This window comes from Euprymna scolopes, chromosome 6 (genome assembly GCF_053919585.1).
Source record: "Euprymna scolopes isolate OS-2025 chromosome 6, ASM5391958v1, whole genome shotgun sequence".
NCBI lineage: Eukaryota > Metazoa > Mollusca > Cephalopoda > Sepiida > Sepiolidae > Euprymna > Euprymna scolopes.
Window position 1 is genome coordinate 47014937 of NC_136487.1, and position 15441 is coordinate 47030377.

General features: G+C 30.2%; 1 protein-coding gene across 2 annotated transcripts in view; it reads right to left on the reverse strand.

Annotated features, from left to right (window-relative positions):
* The window catches only part of LOC145277641 (uncharacterized), a 358623-nt gene that overhangs the window by 23631 nt on the left and 319551 nt on the right, over positions 1 to 15441 (reverse strand). The gene's annotated exons all lie outside the window — the stretch shown is intronic.

Here is a 15441-nt window from a genome sequence, read left to right on the forward strand (position 1 = left end):
CCACTGAGGATCTGCTCAAGCAATAGCGTTACACGTGCATAAACTTGTGCATACTTTTTTTCGTCGACATCGTTCCAGATAATGCATGAAGCTACTTGATATAAGAAGCTAACCAGAACGAATAGTGCTTATCATAAAGTCAGGAGATGCCTATTGGCCTGAATCTTGAAAAGACAAGGGTTATAGGTTGGAGGAAAACAGTCAGCGTGAAGAGTGTTTCACAAGGCCGTAGTCCTAGGAAATTGTATTACAATGATGTATCCAAACAGCGAACCGATATAGAGCGCTAGATCAATGAGTCAGATGAGTCGGAACAGAAGAAACAGTGAATAAATCAGACAATTCTGAAGAACACATGCCATAATAGTATTTAGAGTAAAAAAAACTCAGTCGTAACTAGTCACCTTTTTTTTTTCATATTTTTAACATAAAAAACTAATTTGTATCTCTGTAAAAAGAGTTGGGTGCCCGTTTTGTCGTAAGCTGGATGCATTGGTTCTTTTATAAATAAAAAAAAAAGTTATCTTGTTTTAAATAGCGGAAGTGTTACTACGTTTATATTATATTTATTTATTTATTTTTTAACTTATTCAAGGTTTTATATAAATATTGTAACGTGCCAATAACCAATATAATTTAAATGAAATAACTTGGTCTGTTTCTAATAAAAATATGTATTAATATCCTTAAATAAAAATAAAAAATGCAAAGTAAAAAACAAGTAGAATTACCTCTTTAAATATTGAAGCTGAAATTGGTGTTCGTACAATTTGATGGTCACTCTACTCGATGCCCTTGGATCCCCCAAATTTGTAGAATAGGTTTTCTAACCACGCAGAAATTTGGGGCTATTTGGTTCCATAAAATTGTAAGTAAGTTATACTGTAATTTCAATCTCATATGAGTTATATTAGTGCATTAAAGTCCTCAACTCAGTGGACAGGAAATAAAATGAGTCTACTTAAGCAAATTGACAAATTAAACAAATTGATTTATTCACAAGAATAGCCATTTGGTCAAGTAAAGGGTTATCCACTTAACCCGTGACATTGCTAATTTTATTGTTCAAATAACAATTCTAGTTTTAATATTTTAAGAATTGATTCTACTTGTCCTATGTATTATTTAACAATATAAATACGCATGCGCCCACATTCTTCAGTGATGTCGTCCACTTAAACTGAGTTGGAAGACATCTTTTGCAACGTCGCAAACGCTGCCAAGGGATCACGAAATCAATTGAATCCGGTTGAAAACATCGACAAGAGATCCTTAATGGTGACATAACTATTAAAGTAAAGAAAAGAAGACGCCATCCGTTAAAACAGAGAACATAGGCTACCCGTTCACATATGTTCACTATGGAAAGCGAGAAGGACAATTCGCTTCCCTTCTTAGATGTTCTTGTCGAACGTTCAAGGGGAGGGGGAGCTTTCTCACTACAATTTATAGGAAGCCGACATTTACTGGCCTATATATGAACTGGTTGTCTTTTGTACCGAAATCACGTAAGGTCGGCTTAATTAATACTTTGGTACATAGAGCCCTCATGATTTGTTCGCCTAACAGATTAAACGCCGGACTTTGCTATCGGCCAGCATTTGGTTGACAACCCGTGCTGTGCCGATAGATATAAGATAGAATGGTTCGAGGTGCTACATAGAGCGGACTCCAGAAACCATTTAAAGATTTTGGAGTCTGCCTCTATTGCGGTGCGTAAACCTTCTTTGTGCCGGCAAAAGGAAACATCAAACGCATTGTTTCTCTTTGGTGAACTTTTAATTTTTTCTCCCGCTTTTTTTCTTCCCCTAGTTGGGCCAATATTTTAATCGTTTTTAAACGTTAATAAACTTATTTTAGTGTCCCCATACTTTTGGCACATTCAATAGTTCCCCTTTAAAACTCTTTATTTTCGACATGATATTATTTTTTTACATTATCGATTTTTTCCTGATGAGATAATAGCCGAAAGAGCTCTTGAGAAACCGCCGCCTATTTTATTTAAAAGTGTATATAAATTTTGTACCTCCAAACATTATATATATATATATATATATATATATATATATATATATATATATATATATATATATATATATAAATCCAAGCTTGAGATATTCCAAAGTAGGGACTCATGAACTCAACGAGTTTATTAAATAGTGCTCGATAACAAGAGCAAAATAGTTTTTATTATTTATTCGAAGGTAAACAGTTACATTTGGTCGCTGCAAGCAGCCATCTGTTTCAATCAATGAGATTTCGTCAGGCGACACTGAATCATTCGACGCTATAGAAAAAAAAAGAAAAAAGTGAGATCTTCAAAAAAAAAAAAAGAAAAGGAAAAAAGACCATTAAAATTGCGAGCTCTCTTAAAAAGAAGGATTAAAATGGGAAAGTCGTATTTCAACCTTTATTTTTGAAAGTCGTTCGAATATTACCATAACTCAGATCGACAGCTGGATATATAGACCATAAAAATTTGAAATTATAAAATCGAAGCCCATTTTACCAGAACAGGAAATTGTATTCGTAGGGAGACGGGGTTATTTAAACTGAATATCGAGTTTCATTAAGCGTGTCAGTTGATAAGCTAATTTTTGCATCTAGAAAAAAGGGTTTTCATATGATTGATCAACTAGTCGCGTGTCAGAGAAAGTTTAAGAATTGGGAGAGTGAGAGGGTTTAATAAAAAAAAGAATATATATATATATATATATATATATATATATTTATTTATTTATTTATTTATTTATGTATTTATATAAAATTGGTTGGGAGATTCCAACGAGAGAAAAATGTATATTTAAATGAGAAATGTCACCAACAATTGGTATATATTTTTTAACATTATTTTATTATTCCGTGTTTTGATTTTTGATTTAAAAAGGTATCGTATTTAGATCATTGTAACAATGTTTTTAAATCACTGAAATAGTTTTTTTTTATGCGTTTCAGACGTTCTGTGAAGCGTCTTCTTCAGAAAGTATTCAAAGTGTAAAATATATAAAATATATTTAAAATGTGTTCAGAATGTATAAAAACATTTTCGCAGTCCATTTTCGTGGCATGTTTCCCGAGCGGTGGAAATGTCTGTAAATGATTCTAAAGGTCTTTATATGTGTATTCCACTCCTACCCTTGCTTATTGTGGATCAGACCATGGTCATTGCTGTCTTTTGCTTTTTCCTCTCTTTTCTTCTCCTTTTACTACTTTTTATTTATTTTTTATTACTTGGGTGGAAGTGAGGGCCGCGTTGATACTTGGTCAAATGTGTGTGTGTGTGTTTCTTGTATTGGCTTGTAGAATGTATGTTATACATCTAATAGTTTTATAACATTATAAATTATTTGCTTGCCTAAAAAGGCAAATGTGATACAAGTTCGTTTATAATGTGTGTGAGGTGGGGGAGTGGAATCAGCTTCCCTGAAACAGGGGTAATTGATAGGGATGTTTCATTTAATTTTGATTTTGACTTTTTGGATTTTTAGATTCTTTCTATTGTCATTTTCGTTTTAATCTTAGTCGAATGGGACATTCATAATATTATGTTTGTTTAAATAAAAAGGCTTATTTATAAATAGACATTTGTCTCCCCATGTGGGTAGGGCCAGATTCAGGATGGCTTTTTAATGCGAGGAAGATCTCGCTCCCCAGAAGAGAGGGGATACCTGGAAAGGCACAAGTATAAGAATGAGAATTATCTCAGTCATGAAGGATTTCTCCTCCACTGACTGAGGATAAGAGGGGTGGGTGCAGTGTTGGAACAGATACTACACTAGCAGTATCAGAATTTTGGGGAAATTTTCAGGCGAGTCGCCATTTTGAATATACACCTATATTTCTATCAGATTTTAATAATAGTAAAACGTAATTTAAACCCGTAAATTTTATTTCAATAAAACGAGCAAAGACCAAATTTTAATATCATAAAAGCTTTAATAGAGAAATAAACAATTTTATTTATTTTTCCTTCGATTTCTTCACTTAACATTTCACGGAATGTCGAACAAGTAACACAGTTGAATCTTACGATATATATTTTAAATGGCAAAATGTCACTCACCTGCTCTAGGAGTAAGATATGCTTTCTTTTAATCTTCCTGTATGAGAATTTATTCATATTTATGTATTATAATCCATGTATTTTTTAAATGGAAGGATTTTTCCAACACACATCGCGACCACGCGTGTCTTTCAAGCAACTTGTAACGACACCGGAAGTGAAAAATTATCTCTTACTTATGTACGGAGGCCTATAAGTGTAAAAAAAAACACTAATTCAGAAACCTTAATAATCTCGATATTGGATTATATGCCTTCAAATTTTCCACTTTTAAAGGTTTTCGGAGGCGCTGAAAACGGAAATAACCATTTATATATACGGCAAACGAAACTAGTAGTTTCCAAGATAAAAAATTTTACAAATGGTCACAAAGTGGGGGGGTCACTTTTCTATAATGATGTGACGTCAAATGGGCACCCACTTTATGGCCACATTGCAATGAACAGATTAGGCCGTAATTTTAAAGGAATTTTCGAGGGTGGCTTCATATTGACCCTATATGAATAAAGGGTGGAATTCTTCATATTTACCCTATATGATTAAACAAATATTTAATGTAATAATAACAATAATAACAAACCAAAACACGTCTTCTTTATAATATAAGTTTGTCTAAAATATTACATTCGGTTTATTAGAAAGAACATAAAATTTCACATTGACCCTGAAAATATCGTAAAAATAGAATCAATAGAAAAATTTTGATAGATTTTTAAAGTTTAAAAATTGAAAAATATTGAGTTCGGAAAATTCATTACTGTTTTTTAAAAAAAATTATATATTTCTATTACTTTTAAAACAACTGTAATAGTTTATTTTGGAAGTATAATCCATAAAGAAAATAAATAACCCACTTTTAACAGAGAAATTACGAGATTTTTATATTGTATTCGCAGTTTCGTGTTAGGGGTGTCAAAAATTCCTACAAAAATTCTGATACTCACATAGATTCAAAAAAGTTGTCAAAAACAAAAACAAATATATAACCACAAAGGCAAGATAAGTTACTTTTCTACCTAACTGGATATATTTTTTGTGTTCTCATTCAATTTAACATGTCTATTCAGCTCGAAAAACATGCAGTGTTTAAAATTCAAAATGTCGCCAGGCCCCGGCGCCCGGCCCGACTGTCTCTTTAACACGGTAAGTTTGGGAAAAGATGTTATAAATAATAAACTAGACAAAATACTATTAAAAATCAACCGAATATATGTCAACTTATGTCACGGTAACATATATTGAGCGAATTTCTAACAGTATTTTGTCTAGTTTATAATTTATAATACCTTTTCCCAAACTTACCCTCTCCGAGAGAGAGTCGGGCGCCATTTTGAATTTTAAACACTGCATGTTTTTCGAGCTGAATAAACATGTTACGCTGAATAAAAACACAAAAAATATATCCAGTTAGGTAGAAATGTAACTTATCTTGCCTTTGATAACATTTATTTGTTCTATATTTGTTTTGGGACAACTTTTTCGAATTTATAATACAAACCCACTTTAATAGTTCTGGAAGTATATTCCAGAAAGAAAATAAACCCACTTTAAAAATAGAAATTACGAGTTTTTTTATATTTTATCTTGCCTTTGATAACATTTATTTGCTATATTTTTGTTTTTAGACCACTTTCTTTTTAATCTATGTGTACAGACAGAGACAGTAATAATACAAACGTAACTTTTTATCGCCGAAACATTTTCGGCGATAAAGTGTAGAAATTACCTGAAAAATTAATGTTTTTTACTCAAATAAAGTTTAAAAAGTCAAAATAAAATTTAAATACAACTTTCTCATCAGTTACAGAAAGTTAAAAAATACGGGTAGTAAAAAAAAAAAAAACTCAACATTATTCCAATAAAATTCTTTAAAGACTAGTAAATACGTCTGCTCCAAAGAATGCTTAGTGTCGGGTAGGATCAGTAGCAGTCAGTTACGTTTTTGCCTGACTTAAGGGAGATAACTTGTCCTTTTTTTATGTTTGTGCCTTTACGCTATCGTACATAAAAACTGGGAGTTTTCATTTTTTCATTAACACGAATTACGATATGACGCAGATATGCAATGTTATTTTTTTTTTAAATATCTTAAAGAAATACCTGAATTTTTTTTTATTATACTATAAATTTGCATTATCCGATTTCGTCTTTATTTTTATATCGAAAAAAAGGAAACCAGGAATTAAATATAAAAATATAAACTGATCGGCCATTAATTACTGGAACATTCTAAACAAAAATTAAGCTTCCACGTAAAAAAAAACAAAAAAAAAAACACGTGGTTATCGAAAAAAGAAGGATTTAAATTTTGGACTTTACCGGTAAATTTACAGATAAGTGATATTTTTTGTTGTTTTAAATTTGAGTATTTTATTTATTCATGTTTTATCTTCAATTTGTGATATATAAAACGTGCCGAACAAAATTAATTATTAAAATTCTCATTGACATTCCAAAATGGGGGGGGGTGAATTTATAAAACAACGTTTGTCTAAAATATTATATTTAGTTTATCGGAAAGAGCATAAAATTTTACATTCACCCTGAAAAAAAACGTAACAATTGAACGAATAGGAAAATTTTGATAGATTTTTAAAGTTTAAAAATTGAAAAATATTCATCTCATAAAAATCAATTGATTTCACTACGTAACAAAATGGCTTCCCAGAGCGCACGCACGCACTTTGTAAACAATGTTTTTTAAACAATGAAAAATAATATTTCTATTATTTTTTAAACAACTTAAATAGTTTATTTTGGAAGCATATTCTATAAAGAAAATAAATAACCCACTTTAGAAAGAGAAATTACGAGTTTTCTATATTTTAATCGCAGTTTTCTGTTAGGGATATCAAAAATTCCCCCAAAATTCTGATACTGCTAATACTACACTGTGGTTCTAGGTATTTTTTTAGTGTTGTAGGTTTCGAGGTAAGTTGATATTGTTTAATGTGTTATACTAGAGATAGGGATGTTGTGCCTGTGTGTGGCTGAATGCGCATGCGCATGCGCGCGCGTGTGTTTTAATGCATCGGTTCTGATTTATGTGTTGGAGTGTACATGTATATGAACGTGCGTGCGGGTGTGCTTTGCATTTCATTTGTTTGTGTGTTGTTTAATCCGGGAGTGAATCTTGTTATGCAATTTTTTTCCTATGTATGTACACAAACAATAACATGTTAAAAATCAGTGTATAAACAACCCCCCTACCCACTTTCCTATACAATCTACAGTTCCAGTAAAATTATGACCCACTTTAATCATTTCAGTTATTAAATTATTTTTGAATAATCGCCCAATAGGTTGTAATGCGGTCTCTATTTTTTTAAAATCCTTTTTTTATCCCCTGTTTTAGAGAGCTCGCAACTTTTTATGATATTTTATGTTTTTTTTTGAAGAGCTCCTTTTTTTTTCAATTTCTTTAAAATTTTTTCCATTTTTCTTTGTGGCGTCGACAGGTTCCGGGTCGCCTGAGGATGTCTCATTGACTGAAACAGATGGCTAGTTGTAGCGATCATATGTAACTGTTAACCCTCAAATAATATATATATATATATATATATATATATATATATATATATATATGATTAGTTTTTTTGGAAAAAGAATTCCAGCAGAGTGCTCAATTAAAAGGAAAATCCAAATTTTAAGAGCGTACTTATATTTTGTGTACAGAAAGCTGTTAGTTGAGACAGGTCATTGGTACCGTCGGTTTCAAGCCCGATAATAAGGCCCGTTTAAGGTATCCTTATCGAGCTCTCTTCAGCCAATATTCGTCTATCTTACAACCGGAAGTGTGAAGTATATATACCTCGCGAATCCACGTTCAAATCTCGTTTTGTTTAATCCCCCCCCCTTTTTTTTTATCTATCTATCTATCTATATATATATATATATATATATATATATATATATATATCGGGTAATGTAATACCTAATTTTCAACTTTGAATTATTTAAATTTAAGATCTAATTTCGAAAAAATGTTTTTTTTATATGAATCGATTTTAATTTGAACCCCATTTAATTTTAAAATCTCTTTCCTTATGTATAAAAACTTCAAAATCTGTATTGGTATCGGTTAAAAACTTAAAAATTCGTTTAATTATATCGAACATTTAAAAATTTCCAAAAATACGTTTAAAGTTTTAAAAAATATATTGTTAATTATATCGAATCACGTTTAAAAATTTCGAAATACGTTTAAAAATTATTTTTTAAAAACCCAAATCCTTCAAGGTTGGGAAGTGAGTATTTATCTATCCTAAGTGATTTCCCTAGTTTATTAACATTATTATATTTTTCTATAGTTTTAAATTCGAAATAGATTATAAATTACATTTATAAAATATAATTTTTTTTTTTTTTTTTTTTTATATATATATATATGACATTAATTAAAAATCTATAATATAATTGCGATTAAAATCCAAGTTTACCGACTAATTATTTATGTATTTACAATTTTTTTTCCTTATATATATATATATATATATATATATATATATATATATAAACAACATCTAAGTGTTGTTCTTTTCATTGATCCAATTTATTAGGAGACCCTTCCTTCTATGTATGCAACTTTTCAAAGCTTCACTCCTCACATTTAAACATTTTATTTTTGGGTCATGAATGGACCGGAGGATGTAGTATTTCTCTGCGTTACAGAGTGAGCATTGACTTAATTCCGGGACGTATGCTGGTCTATGCTCTATTTTTCTCCATTTTATGGAAAAGGGTGTATTTTTTTCTTTAAGCTCCCACACGCGGGTAGCTAATGCTGTATTGATCCTTGTTTTAGCTCTAAAGGAGCTCATATGTGCATAATATCTTTGTTTAAATTGGCCTTTTGTCATACCTATATATATTTCCGGTATATTTGTGGATTGTTCCGTTACTGTGGCCTCATAGACAAGGGATTCAGCTTTACAATTACCCTCCAATGGACAGCTATTTTTGGTCCTGCAAGAGCAGCCTGCGTTATCTATCTTTTTTGGTTCTTTGGATATTATCGACTTTATTGATGGAGCTGTCGAGTAACTAACTTTCACCGTGTTTCTATTAAAAAGTTTATGTAGTCTATGTGTTCTTGGAAAATGTTTGTCTAGAAGGCTAAGAAAACAATGCCCTACTCTAGTTTTAGTGTTCAATGAAAACGGAGGTAAGAACCAGATTATTTTCCGTTTCCTCTTTCGTTTTATATTTTCTTTATTCTGGGTTTGTTGAAATTTTATGTTTTCATTGAACCCACTTTGATGCAGTGCGTCATTATAATATGGTGCTGCTTTCTCGAACACTTCAGCGTTCGAAGAAAGCCGTGAAATCCTTTGGCTAATGTTCGCTACCATATTTTTAAACACTGTGGGTGGGTGGCATGAACAGTTATGTTTTTAAACCAGTCCAGTACCGCGCTAGTGTCTGCCCACAAATTAAGATTTGATTTTCTTTTTATCTCTTTTACTATTTCTCTAAGTATAGACTTGCTAGCTAGACCGATTTCGCTTTTAGCCGGGTTTATTAACCTGCAGGTTGGCCTATTATTAAAATTTTCCTTGTGGTCTTTTAAAGTTATAAACACATTTTTATTTGCTAACCTATTTACTCTGTATTCTATACCTAATTTTGTGGCAACTTCTGTAGCCTCTTGGTTAATAGATTTATAAGTATCTTTTCTTGCTACCTGGTATTTTTCTGTAATTGAGTTTAGTACAAGTTGTTTTTTCTGTTCCTTTTCCATTTTATATAAATTTTTCGTTTTATCTGAGAAAACAATCGTCTCATTTTCTCTTTTTATTTTTTTGATATCAGCTGTCATTGTTTTTTGAAATTGATTTGATCTATGTTTAAATTCAAGCTTAGCGATAATGTCTAGTAAATCTTTTTCAAAATTTTCTAATTCTTCCACTTTACTCGGGTATTTTATAGATTTTAATCCGGTACTGGACTGGTTTAAAAACATAACTGAACCACACAAATGTAAGTTTACACAACTGGATATCGTCGATTTTTACCCTTCAATCACTAAGGAAATCCTAGAAAAATCGTTGATCTTCGCATCAAAATATAGAAAGATAAGTGAGCTCGATAAGGAAACAATCATGCAAGCTCGACAGACCCTTTTATTTTTTGACGATAAAACGTGGGTCAAAAAATCAAACCCCGAAGACCCCTTTGACGTCGCGATGGGGGCGTATGACAGTGCGGATATCTGCGATCTGGTTGGACTTTTTCTATTGGAGACCATGAAATATAAATTCCCAGATCACTTTTTTGGATTATATAGAGATGATGGACTTTGCCTATCGCGTGACTACAATGGATGTGCACTAGACAGGCTTAGAAAAGACCTAACTGAATTTTTTAAGGAACTAGGCTTTAAAATAATAATACAGACAAATTTAGATAGAGTAGATTTTTTAGATGCCACTCTAGATCTCGAGAAGAAAATACACAAACCCTTTCACAAACTAAATGAAAAACTCATGTATATAAATAAGGGTTCATGCCACCCACCCACAGTGTTTAAAAATATGGTAGCGAACATTAGCCAAAGGATTTCACGGCTTTCTTCGAACGCTGAAGTGTTCGAGAAAGCAGCACCATATTATAATGACGCACTGCATCAAAGTGGGTTCAATGAAAACATAAAATTTCAACAAACCCAGAATAAAGAAAATATAAAACGAAAGAGGAAACGGAAAATAATCTGGTTCTTACCTCCGTTTTCATTGAACACTAAAACTAGAGTAGGGCATTGTTTTCTTAGCCTTCTAGACAAACATTTTCCAAGAACACATAGACTACATAAACTTTTTAATAGAAACACGGTGAAAGTTAGTTACTCGACAGCTCCATCAATAAAGTCGATAATATCCAAAGAACCAAAAAAGATAGATAACGCAGGCTGCTCTTGCAGGACCAAAAATAGCTGTCCATTGGAGGGTAATTGTAAAGCTGAATCCCTTGTCTATGAGGCCACAGTAACGGAACAATCCACAAATATACCGGAAATATATATAGGTATGACAAAAGGCCAATTTAAACAAAGATATTATGCACATATGAGCTCCTTTAGAGCTAAAACAAGGATCAATACAGCATTAGCTACCCGCGTGTGGGAGCTTAAAGAAAAAAATACACCCTTTTCCATAAAATGGAGAAAAATAGAGCATAGACCAGCATACGTCCCGGAATTAAGTCAATGCTCACTCTGTAACGCAGAGAAATACTACATCCTCCGGTCCATTCATGACCCCAAAATAAAATGTTTAAATGTGAGGAGTGAAGCTTTGAAAAGTTGCATACATAGAAGGAAGGGTCTCCTAATAAATTGGATCAATGAAAAGAACAACACTTAGATGTTGTTTATATATATATATATATATATATATATATATATATATATATATATATATAAGGAAAAAAAATTGTAAATACATAAATAATTAGTCGGTAAACTTGGATTTTAATCGCAATTATATTATAGATTTTTAATTAATGTCATATATATATATAAAAAAAAAAAAAAAAAAATTATATTTTATAAATGTAATTTATAATCTATTTCGAATTTAAAACTATAGAAAAATATAATAATGTTAATAAACTAGGGAAATCACTTAGGATAGATAAATACTCACTTCCCAACCTTGAAGGATTTGGGTTTTTAAAAAATAATTTTTAAACGTATTTCGAAATTTTTAAACGTGATTCGATATAATTAACAATATATTTTTTAAAACTTTAAACGTATTTTTGGAAATTTTTAAATGTTCGATATAATTAAACGAATTTTTAAGTTTTTAACCGATACCAATACAGATTTTGAAGTTTTTATACATAAGGAAAGAGATTTTAAAATTAAATGGGGTTCAAATTAAAATCGATTCATATAAAAAAAACATTTTTTCGAAATTAGATCTTAAATTTAAATAATTCAAAGTTGAAAATTAGGTATTACATTACCCGATATATATATATATATATATATATATATATATATATATATATATATATATAGATAGATAGATAAAAAAAAAAAAAAAAAAAGGGGGGATTAAACAAAACGAGATTTGAACGTGGATTCGCGAGGTATATATACTTCACACTTCCGGTTGTAAGATAGACGAATATTGGCTGAAGAGAGCTCGATAAGGATACCTTAAACGGGCCTTATTATCGGGCTTGAAACCGACGGTACCAATGACCTGTCTCAACTAACAGCTTTCTGTACACAAAATATATATATATATATATATATATATATATATGCACTAGCAGGAACCCCGGCGTTTTCCGGTGATTAAAGAAGCTTGAATATGATAATTTATTGAAATTTTGTATTTATCGTCATAGAGTCAATTCTCTATTAATAATTATATTGTACCCAATACAGTAGCGATTTCGAAAAGTGAAAAAAAAAAAAAAGACTTGGGTGCCATCGGCTAGAATTAAAACCAAATCATGCAATTTTCCAGCCTGATTTGTAAGTCCCTGAACCCTATCTGTACGCTTTTAAATGTTTCGAAATAACGGTGTTTAACATATGAATGTAGATTTATGCATGCAAACAGGTTGAATTGACTGCTTCTACTAAGGCCGACTGTTTCATTTTTAATTTTGATCCATAAGCAACTTTTGCAGGTTAAAAACCAAATCGAAAGTTCAGATCCAAATACACTATATATAAAATTTCAACTCTGTAGACCAAATATTCAGAGAGGAGTTTGGTAGCGACGTTTTGCACACACACCGACAAAGGATATATATATATATATATATATATATATATATATATATATATATATATATATATATTTCGGTGTGCTAGAACGTTTTTATATTAAATTTTTCGCAATTATGCAGAATGTAGAAACTATAAATAATTCAGTGTAAAAGTGAAATGGAACCAATTATTTGATAAGACATCATAAAAATGAATACATAATTAATTACACCCATTTTTTTTTTAAAGGAATATGAAAATTAGTTAACCTTTATGGAGTCGCTACCATATTCATTACTGAGTATATTAACAAGTTCGTTTTAATAATTTTTAAATAGAGAAAGTCGGGTTTTAATATCAATGTCAGAGTCAGGGAAAGTCAACTTTGTATGTATGTATATATATATATATAGGTATGTGTGTGTGTGTGTTAATCGGGACATATATATATATATATATACATATATATATTATATATATGTATATGTATATGTATATGTAGTTATCGTGACACCCTGCACTGATGATTCCCGAAAGGATGAAACACTAGTGTCTGTAGTTATTTAATAATTATTATAGTAAATAATTATATATATATATATATATATATATATATATATATATATATATATATATATATATATACGCCACTATATTGTAGAATTAAATTCACAATATTTTATTCAAAACAAAGAATACGAGAAAAAATGAGAAAAATTCCTTATTTCATGGAGTTTCAAAGATAGTCACTTCTCCTCAAAGGGGGGAAAAACGTTAGCAAAATGAATATATAGATAAAAATCTAATCTTGCTGGTAAGTGACATTTTTGAAAAGAGTAGTTATAAAAGTTTTTGAAGGAAAGTAAAAGTTTATAGGAAAATAAAAAAATACTCAGGAGTGTTGTAGAAATCCAGTGATAGTATGAGGTTCGTGTTTGGTGGATCCAATAAGAGATTCAAAAAGGTGCTCTTTAGATTCTCTTTAGAAATATCCAGGGATAAAGAAAAATGACATATTCTTATAGATTAATCTTGTATTGAAGAGTGGGGGTAAAATACATTCCATGTAAGATATATGTTAAAGCGTAGAGAATCGCGTGAGGAGTTAAATTGAGGATATAGGATTCAAATGGAGAAGAAATAAAGAATAGTTTGATATAGAATTTTGTAACATTGGTAATAGGTTTTACTGTATATATATATATATATATATATATATATATATATATATAGTAAGTTGGGCAAGGTATAGTACCTGTTAACCTCCCTCTCAAGTTCTGGAGCGTTACTATATTGTGAGAACTAGGGATATATATATATATATATATATATATATATATATATATATATATATATGTATATATATAGTAAGTTATAAAATATATATGGCGATTAAGCTACACTGAATATTCCGCGTTTCATCCACTCTAGGACTCTTCAGGCTTATGCGCATAAACCTGAAGAGTCCTAGAGTGGATGAAACGCGGAATATTTAGTGTAGATTAATCGCCATATATATTTTATAACTTACTAACTAGCTCTACCTACGTATTGAGCACTTTTGAAGTAAATACTTAAAGTTTACGCATTAATTTATACTTTCGTATATCAATTTTATGTGAGTAAATGAAGTAGTCATATATATATATATATATATATATATATATATATATATATATATATATATATACTAGACGAACCGATTCGACTTAAAGAGTCTAGTATAATAGTAAAACTTTGAACCTTGTTATCTTGTTTAGGTGTCTCCATGTACACTAGATGGTGCCATCATGATGATGACGACAATAAAAGATGACGTCATATATTAAAACAGAAATGAGGATTACTGTGTACAGTGGAATACGTCATGGCACGATTGCATCATCCATCCAATAAACGAGAAAGAAAACAATAGAGTGATAGGAGAGGGAGAGATAGAGGGAAGGAAAGATGCTCATTTATTATATTTTATCTAATCTTTGTGGATACTGACCTCCCCCCCCACACATATATACACACATATTAATAATGAGTCGGTGTTTGAAGCATAAAACAGTGTCATTGTTTTTTTTTTATTTATTGTTTTATAATTTTGTGATGTAATATATTCAACACTTCAAACGCATTGCTTTCTTCATCTGTAATAACTGGAGTGATGTACAAAAAATGCAGCCCTAAAAATTCGCGCCTAAAAAATTACAAACAGAATATAAATATGACCGTTCAAAGTTTAGCATAGTAATATCCCACACTTTGTTGCCCTCATTTTCGTTTTTTTTAATTATTCCAATCGTTTTAGACAAAGAATCGGATTGTATTAAATATTGAATGATAATAATCTAAAACTAGCAGGTCCCGTGGAAATCCCACGTCAGTTAAAAAAATTTAGAACACATAAATTAAATTAATAAAAAATAAAATAAAACAAATAACGACGAATTTAAAATTATTTTTTCTTTAGTAAATTCTTTTTTTTAACCTTTTTAAGCTTAAAGAATTAATTTAAAAGTGTACACTTTTCAATGAAAATACCACATTTTTTTTCTGAATAATTTTAAATATTTGATTATAATAATAATTGATATATTAATAATTTTAAATAATTGATTATAATATTTGATTATAATATTTTAATATTTGATGATATATA